Source organism: Capsicum annuum, chromosome 7 (genome assembly GCF_002878395.1).
Source record: "Capsicum annuum cultivar UCD-10X-F1 chromosome 7, UCD10Xv1.1, whole genome shotgun sequence".
In the NCBI taxonomy this organism is placed as follows: domain Eukaryota; kingdom Viridiplantae; phylum Streptophyta; class Magnoliopsida; order Solanales; family Solanaceae; genus Capsicum; species Capsicum annuum.
Genome location: NC_061117.1, coordinates 62159855 through 62169622, shown reverse-complemented (window position 1 = coordinate 62169622; position 9768 = coordinate 62159855). Strand labels below are relative to the sequence as shown.

At 30.9% G+C, this 9768-nt stretch overlaps 2 long non-coding RNA genes across 2 annotated transcripts; both read left to right on the top strand.

Moving 5' to 3' along the window:
• The first annotated feature begins 842 nt into the window (after nucleotides 1–842).
• LOC124885510 lies at nucleotides 843–8466 on the top strand. The gene is made up of 3 exons (XR_007042623.1): nucleotides 843–899; nucleotides 5883–6038; nucleotides 8169–8466. It is a non-coding gene; the product is annotated as an uncharacterized LOC124885510 (long non-coding RNA).
• A 98-nt stretch (nucleotides 8467–8564) lies between these two features.
• Nucleotides 8565–9373, top strand: LOC124885509. The gene is made up of 3 exons (XR_007042622.1): nucleotides 8565–8639; nucleotides 9073–9194; nucleotides 9284–9373. It is a non-coding gene; the product is annotated as an uncharacterized LOC124885509 (long non-coding RNA).
• The last annotated feature ends 395 nt before the right edge of the window (nucleotides 9374–9768 follow it).

Here is a 9768-nt window from a genome sequence, read left to right as displayed (position 1 = left end):
GTATAGAAGAGGTACACAACACCTTGCAGAGCCAAAAGTAAATAATGTGATGACCATCTAGTTTGTTTGCTTGGAGCTGAACAAATCCAAACTTGTGAGCTAAATCAAGCCATAGGCATTTGTATGGCTATAAATTATCAAATTAATGGTAAAATAGTAAATCTAAAGTTAATTTGTTTTGAATAAGTGTGGTTTATCAGCTATTGCACAGGAACGAGTTTTACCCCATGCGCAACCCAAGGGTAGTGGCTGAGGTTTCCCTGCAATAAAAGAAAAATAAAAAATACAGTGTCATACTAGTAAGGTATTGGTCTGGGTTTCCATTATGAATCCATTCGAAGGAGCTAAGAGAATCCTATTTATTCTCTTTCGTTATATTAATTTAGGTAGTTGTGTGTCTTTATTATTATAAAGCATGAGTTATCCATCTCTGTTGGGATAGAATTGCTTCATAAACCTTGTCCATATTGCAAAACTCTTTTATCAAGTCTTCAAATCTATACTCAATAGAGAGCAAAAGCCTGTTTACTCTATTTTTTTAAATGAAAGACTTTACTGGTAATGACAATTTGAGTCATTTTCCTAATTGCATCCATCTCGACGCTCGCTTTACATAACTTATCAATAATAGGGAGCAACAGGTATATAATAAAGAGGGTCCTGCACCTTTCTGATATCAAATGGTTGGCCATTCTTAGTGGAAACTCCGTAGCAATCTTGAAGTAGATATCTTAGGCCAACGATAGATTAACATGCTTATATGGTGTTTATTGTGGTGATGGATTGGGAATTTTGATCTTATTTAATTATTTAATCTAAATATGTTGAACTGCTCATTTTACAGATTTCTCTCTTTGGTCATATCTAACCGAACGTTTGTGCCTACATTAAATTGTGTGGTAAGTACAACTTATTGACTTTTTTCTTTAATTGTAAACATGACACATTTTAACTTTTTGGAGTTATTTTATCCTTCCGTTAATAAATGCTTGTTATATTTTAAAATAAATAAACTATTTGACTAGCATAAATATTATAATTACTTTATATGGAGTGTTTAATAAAAATTTTCTATTATTGCTTTTCCCAAGACTTCATACAAAAAAATTTGGATCGCAAAAATGCAAAGTAGTAGAGAATCTAATAATGGTCATAATTTTGAAAAAATACATGCCGACAAAAATGCTAGAAGATGTGAATTATATAGAACAATGCCACCTGAGAAAAAAGTGGCCCTATTGGCATATCAACGAGCAAGAAGATCAGAATTAAAGAGAGCATGATTGTCTGAAAGTTCAATGAACAATGATTCGACTACTGCATCTTCTAGCAATTTGAATTTTTTTGGTGAACAAAAATCTCTTATAAGAGAGTTAACGCCCTTATCAAAAGTAGGTAAAGATAAATAATGTCTGAAGTAATTATTACTAAAAAATTATTTATTAATTCAAGAATAATATTAATGCTATATACTAAAAATACTAAGTCTTCACTTGAAATTTCTCATATACAGGGTATGGTTTCATGCAATGTAGTAACTCACCTACTAAGCCATTAGAAATGAGATACATTAAGCTAAATGATGTTCCAAGTTGTGAATTTTGTAAAGCCAAAAAGTTTGAATTTGAGACACCTGCATTTTGTTGTAGCAATGGTTTTATTCGATTAACTTCACATGAAATTATAGTACCATTGAAAAAACTATATCTAGAAAATACAGAAGAGTCAAAACAATTTCGAACTTATATTAGAACATACAATAATATATTTGCATTCACCTCTCTTAGTGTATCTTATGATAAAGAATTAGAAAAATGAAATTATGGTATTTATACTTTTAGAGTTCAAGGACAGATGTATCATTTCATAAATGATGACCTAATTCCTAGAAACCAAAAAAGGAAAAAATCTTCAATTATATTTCTTTGATTGTGAAAATGAGGTCAGAAATTGAATGGCATATTCAAATAAACTAAATGAGTGTATCGTTATAAATTTAATGGACATATAAAAAATCCATATTTTATGTTTTTGATATCTTTAATAGATGTTCCACAACTATCTGATTTTTATATAACCCTTAAATGTGATTCTAGTTTAGATCAACGAATATATAACTTACCAACTGTATCAGAAGTTGCAGGCATATGGGTAGAACAAGATATTAATAATACTATTTCTACACCATATATTCCAATATATACAAAAAATGCTAGAAGTCAATTAGTAAATTATTATTATGGCTGTTATGATCCATTACAATATCTTTTATTATTTCCATATGCTCAAAATGGTTGGCATTGTGGTATTAAAAAAACTAAACATTCTCTTAGCGCATCTACGCAAAAATATTTCGAGCAAGAACAATTACCAAGTGTAATGAATATGTCTTCAATTGATGGACTTCTTGATATGGAAGCTGAAGTTATGCAAAAGAAAAAAAGAAAAAGAGACACTATTTCTTGTCATGAGTATTATTGTTACAAACTACAAATAAGAGATGATGTAAATATTATCTTACACTCAGGAAGATTATTTCAACAAATACGTTGTAGATCAATGGATCAAACTTGAAATTCAAATATTAGACTTTGCTTATTTTAATCAAGACTTATTCAGAGTAGATGTATTATAAGGAATCTTTGATATTTTACGACGTGGCGACAGAGAAGCTTCAAAGATAGGAAAAAAACACATACCACCTCTTAGCTTCATAGGAGGCCCAACGGACATGCGCAGGCGATATATGGATGCTATCACATTAGTACAATATTTTTGAAAGCCTGATATATTTTTGATTATGACATGCAATCCTTCTTGGCCTGAAATAGAAGAAAAACTTCTGCCAAGTGATGAATCACTAAATATACCTGATTTGGTTAGTTGAGTGTTTAGAGCAAAGTTAGAAGAATTGAAAAATGATATACTGAAAAAACAAGTATTTGGAAAAGCGGCAACATTTATGTATACAGTAGAGTTCAAAAAAGAGGACTTCCACATGCTCATTTCCTTTTATACTTGATGAGAATTATAAATTATTAAATCCCGAAGCATATGATTAATTTGTGTGTGCTGAGTTACCTGGTGAGGAAACAAATCCCTATCTATACACACTTGTCTCACAATACATGATGCATGGTCCTTGCGGTAGTTTGAATCCAACAAATTCATGTATGAAGAAAAAAGGTTATTGTAAACATAAATATCTCAAAGAGTTTGCAGAACAAACAACAAAAGAAAAAATTCATACCCAATTTATAAAAGAAGAAATGATGGAAAAAATGTGAAAATTAGAGGACACTTTCTTGATAATACATGGGTTGTTCCTTATAATCCATTTTTACTCTGTAAGTTCAATTATCATATGAATATAGAGACTTGTTCAGACATTAAAGTTGTAAAGTATATTTATAAGGGACATGATAAAATAGCATTTCATATACATTCTAATGATACAAACATAGATGAAATAAAAGACTATCAATCTGCTGGGTGGGTATCATCGCCTGAGGCCGCATGGGGAATATTTGCTTTTCCCATTAGTGCAATGAATTCAATTGTGTGTTATCTTCAACTACATCTTGAAGGGAAATAATTTGTTTTTTTCAAAAGTACATATAGTGTTATAAAAATTATCGATAATCTCATGATTAAAAAGACAATGTTAACTGAGTTCTTTTTAATGAATAGATTAAACAAATATGCTTGGGACTTAAATTTTCTATATCGTAAATTTTTAGAACATTTTGTTTGGTCCATATCAGATAAAATGTGGACACATCGTAAATGTGGTCATGTTATTGATCGTGTCGTGACATGTCATCCAACCGAAGGAGAAAGATACTATCTTAGATTACTTTTAATGAATGTAAGAGGACCAAAATCATATGAAGATTTACGAACTGTAAATGGAGTATGTTACAATACCCTTAGAGAAGCAGCAGAAAAAAGAGAACTATTACTTTGTGATAATAATTTGATTGAGTGCATGTTTGAAGCTGCAAGTTATCAGTTGCCATCCATTTTAAGGCAATTATTTTCTATGTTGTTTATCTATTTTAATCCAACTAATCCCAGAGAATTATGAAAAAGATTTTAAGACCAAATATCCGAGGATTTCAAAAAATTATCAAACATGAATACAAGGGAAATCCGCTATAAAGTTTGAAATCATATTCATGGAATTCTTCACTCAATGGGCTGAGATGTTAATGAGTTTGAACTAATTTCAGAGTACGTTAAAGCATCTTCAACGGCAAGAGAAACTAAAGATGTTCATTTTGAAAGAAATATCATTGTTAGTGAACAAGATTTGTTATTGCAAAATAAATTAAATATAGACCAAAATAAGGCATACGACATAATTCTTGATAGAGTATACTCAAATAAATCAGGGGCATTCTTTATTGATGGTCCTGGTGGAACTGGCAAAAGCTTTCTTTATCGCACTTTATTAGCTGCGGTGAGGCACAAAGGATTAATAGCTTTAGCAACGGCAAGCTCTGGGGTTGCAGCTTCACTTCTTCCCGGAGGTCGAACTACTCATTCGTGATTTAAAATTCTAATTAATATTGATGAAAATTTTATTTGTAATGTTAGTAAACAAAGTTCGCTAGCATCACTAATACGAGATGCAAAACTAATTGTGTGGGATGAAATTTCAATGGCAAAAAAAAATGGTTGAAGCATTTGATTTGCTTTTAAGAGATCTAATGTAGATAAATACACTTTTTTGTGGCAAAGTAGTTGTTTTAAGTGGTGATTTTAGACAAACTCTTCCGGTTGTTCGCAGTGTAAAAAAGAAAGATTTAACTCACGAAAGTTTATTGTGCTCTGAAATTTGGAATCAGCTTGAAAAATTACAACTTACGGAGAACATGCGTGCCAAAAAGGATTATGCTTTTTGTGAATATTTAATGAGAATTGGTGATGGAAAAGAAAAGAAAAATGATCATGGAAAAATTAAAATTCCTTCCCCTCTCATTATTCCATTTACTTCTGAAAAAAAATTCTTAAATCAGCTCTTTAGAGTTACTTATCCTGAATTATACACAAGTCATTCAAATTCTTTCTTTGTTACTTCAAGGGTTATTTTAACCACAAAAAATGATTTAATTCATGAAATAAATAATATTTTGATCTGTCAATTTTCAAACGCTGAAAAAATTTACATTGCTATAGATGTGAAACTAATGATCCGAAAGATCAAAGTGAGTATGAAGATTTGTTACACACTTTAAATCCTACTGGTTTTCCTCCATACAAATTAATTTTGAAGAAAAATTATTCAATTATACTATTAAGAAATTTGAATCCTTCCGAGGGTTTATGTAATGGGACATGATAATATGCAATGATTTTAAAACCCATGTCATTAGTGCAACAATAGCTAGCGGTGATTTTAAAGATACACATGTATTCATTCTGTGAATACCGCTTATGACATCAGAAGATGAAAAACTATCATTTTCTTTTAAAATTACTAAATTTCCAGTACAATTATGTTTTTCCATGACAATAAATAAAGCACAAGGACAAACTTTAGATTTTGTTGGTATATATTTGCATGAGCCTGTCTTCTCTCATGGTCAATTATATGTTGCTTTGTCAAAAGCCAAAAGTTCCAACAATGTTAAAGTTTTAATTAGACCATCTACCGTTGGCGACAATGATGATCACTCCATATATAATGTTGTCTATGATGAAATTATTGAAAAGGCTTTCACTTAAACTTACACTATTATTTTCAAAGGTAAATCTAATTAATATATAATTTGTTTGTTCTTTTACTTTGCATTATCGTCGTTAATATTTTATATTATATTAAATGTTATTGTTATAACACATAATTTAGATATTTATTTAACATACTATAATCGTAGATTGCTTGACCATGGCCGAAAGGTTTTCAATCAATATGATCACACATACAATGCAAGATTGAATATGTAAGGTTCAAAGTGGTTGACAAATGTCGATCAAGGGACAACAGAGATGGAAATAAAAAGTATCAACTCTTGATACTTCAAGATGAAGAGGTATATGTAAACTATGGGTTTTAGTTCCTTTTTATCCTAGACGATAACCTGTTTTGATTTTAAATTTTCATATATTGTAGAAGAGTAGACAATATTTCTTTTGTTGTTGGAAACTGCTAACAGTTAGATATGTCATCTCTACTTGCTTCAAATACTCCCCTGGAATCTTCAAAATAACGTTTAGGGGTACTCTGTTACCTTTTTGAAAGTTTTCTGATTTACAGCAGAGAGCATTGCCATTTCTTGAGTTAGGACATCACTGATATTTACGAGTTGTTAACAACTTAGAAGAAATGTATAATATGGTGCAGGTAGATATATCTGGTTGTTCTAGCTGTTGGCATTTTATTCTATATTAACACAGGAGGATACGAAAACCTTTTTCTTATCCTTGATAATCGAGTATCTACAAGATTTTTAGCATAGGCAATATCTGAACAAAATGAAAATCATATGGCTTTATCCTTATTAGGGAATTCAAGCTTTTAAAATATCAAGGCCTATCTCTACGTTTTATTTTTTTCTTTAATAAAGAAATGTGAAGTGCTGTGAAGTTTTGAACTTGCAATGAATCAATTAAATCTAACATACTTTCGACATACTTTATATCCTGTAGATTGCCCTATTGTGATTCCTCTCCTTAGCAACTACTCTTTTTCCCTTCAAATGTTTAATTCTATTCAGGTGTCAACTGAAGTCAATAAGGAATCCATTTTGTGTATTGAGAATAAGAGTGTTTCTGTTATTCCAATAGTTATAGATTTTGTTTCTACTCCATGAATTAGAATCTAACTGCTAGCTGCTGTTTCTCTATGTATTTGATTTGAAGTATATATATGCCATTATCCACTTTCATACATTCATTGAACAAGATTCTAATCTTACTGGACCACATCTCATTTTCCCCTTGTTTTATCTAATGTTTATCAAATATCAAAATTATTTTTTAATAACCAGGGATATGAAAGAAAAGATTCTTATAACTTCTTGGAAGAGAATTTTTTAATACATGGAAAGTAATATGATAGTAAAGTTACTTGCAAGAAAGAAACATACCTTTTGTATGTTTTATTCGTTACCAGTCCAAAAAGATAGCCTACTATGTGCTGGTTTTTAACTTTGTACTCATTATAGTATCTTGGCCCTTGGTAACAATTTACTCTAATACAGAAAGGTCTCATTTAGAGGATAAAAAAACTGCAACTTGATATACTAAAACTGTCACTACGTGTGGATCTAGATAAGGACAAACTAAACGAGTTCTGACACAAGCCCCATGGTACGAAAAGTAGGGACCACCAGAAAGAGTTTCTCTTCTGGTCATTTTTTGGTCTCTTTCTCGATAATTCTTATACTTCCATTACTATTTGTTGATTTTTCTTGAGCTGAGGGTCTAGGGAATAACCTCTTAACTTGTGAGGTAGGGGTATGATTTGCGTACACACTAGCCTCTCTAGGCACTACTTTGTAGAAGTACACTGGGTATACTGTTGTTGTTTTTGTTGTTATTTAATGATATAATTTCTTTGTAATTGTGTTGTTTCTTTTTGGGAGTTTTCATGCAATGGAAGGTTGGACGTAATTGAATATTCCAGTACTCTAAAACTACAAACATCTTTTGCCAAGAGTCATGTATGATTAGCCCTTTTTCACTGGAAGTATATGTTTGTTATGAGGTTTGGTCTGGTCTGTTCTTTAGCACAAATATATTCTGTACTGCTGAAAAGCTTTACCCATTGTTCATGATAGTGATCATAAAGAGTGCAATTTTGCAGCTCATGTTGAAAAATAGAGATCATGGTGTATTTAGAAACTTGAAAGGTCCATCATGATTTTCTAACTGCCTTTAACCTATTTTCTAATATCGTTGTCACTAATATGTAGTAATGTGTGTTCATGTTGAGAAATAGAGATCATGTTTTATTTAGAAACTTGAAAGGTCCGTCATGATTTTCTAACTGCCTTTAACCTCTTTTCTAATCTCGTTGTCACTAATATGTAGTAATGTGTGTTCCTTGTAGTGTTTATGTTATTCCAACAGTTACACATGCCTTAAAAGAGCATGGAATTACCTGCGAACTGAACTTGATAAGTCATTATAACCTCTATCTTTCTCTCTCTCTCACACAGGAAAATCAGGTTCAGGCAATTATGTTCGGTACTGATATAGCATATTTTGAAGATGTGCTGGCACCTTTCAACACATATTTGTTGTCTGTTGTGCAAGTAACGGAACTGGCTTCTGAATATAAGAGTGCACTTAATGATTACATTTGGACAATTGATAGAAGCACCATAGTTGAGCCCATTGAAAAGGTTACTCCGCCGGAAAATCCGTTAACGCAGCCAACACGGTTAACTCTTACCACATTTGACACCTTTGAGTATCAACCCAAAGAAATGAGTTTGGTATTTAAAAGTGTATTTAATTTTTGTACGTATTAAAGGAGATTTAATTACTACTATAATAGTATAATTCTAATCTAATTACTTTAACATTTATTACTTTTAATAATGCAAGATGTACTTGCCATTTTCATCAACGACAGCCATCCTACAAAGACAACAAGCAGAAAAAGAGTTCATTATCATGGATGAACAGTAAGTAAATAAACCACACAACCTCCTTATCATTAGCGTTACTAAGTTTCTTATTTAGGTAGGAAATAGTCTGACTCTAAAATAGATTGTAGTTGATAAAAAGCTAACTAACCTAACAACAACAACAACAACAACATATCCAGTGTATTCTGATCTAACTTACAAAAAATAATTATAGACAAAAAATTACTAAACTTAATAGATACAACAGGTATTCAAATTTAGTATTACTATGACACACTCTTGTGTAACATTATGTAATTAGCAAGTGATACTATTATGTAAATAAATAAATGACTTACTTCTACCTTCCCATGATGAAGATACTTCTACCTTCCCATGATAAAGACCCCAAAGAATAAGTCAATAATGAGCATGAGAATAAATTACAACTATTATGCTTTTACATAACATAACTTTTCTTTATATGCAGAAAGAAGCCAACAAAATTGGCACTTTGGGATAGTTTCATTGATCATGATGGGTCTAAACTTTTAAATCAACTTCATATGTACCTAGTCATTCTTGCAATAAGAGTTTCAAAAGCAACCATAGGTGAAACTACAATAATTATATGTTGCCTCTTTTAATAATACTATTACATGATGGATTTTTATTAAAAACAAACATTCTAATGCATGCAGGATCAACAAATAGATTCAATGGTTTGTCAAACAGGTTCAATACAACAATTGAGATCAATCCTCTATATCCACAGGCGGCCACATTGAAGACATGGTAATATGCATTTATATTTTTATATTGGCATCGAAACTGCTAAGTACAAACTACATCTTATGGTTACAACTATATAGGGTGAAAATAATTGAACTAGAGGTTGTTGCTTATAAGATGAAGAGTAATACTGTAGTAGGCTCTATTCTGTTAGTTCCCTTTGAGGATGTAATCATACATATCGCTAATATCCATGGACAACTTCCGGTAATGATAATAATTTTGTACTTTCAATTCTTCAAGTTATATTACACTAAATAAAAACTAAAATTGTGTCATTCTTAAATTTTTAGGGACAAGTATTTTATGTTGAAGCTGAACTATCTCTTGAAATTAAGGACCAACGCTTTTGTGTCTTACATTGCCTAAGTTATAAGACATTATTTCCAAGATA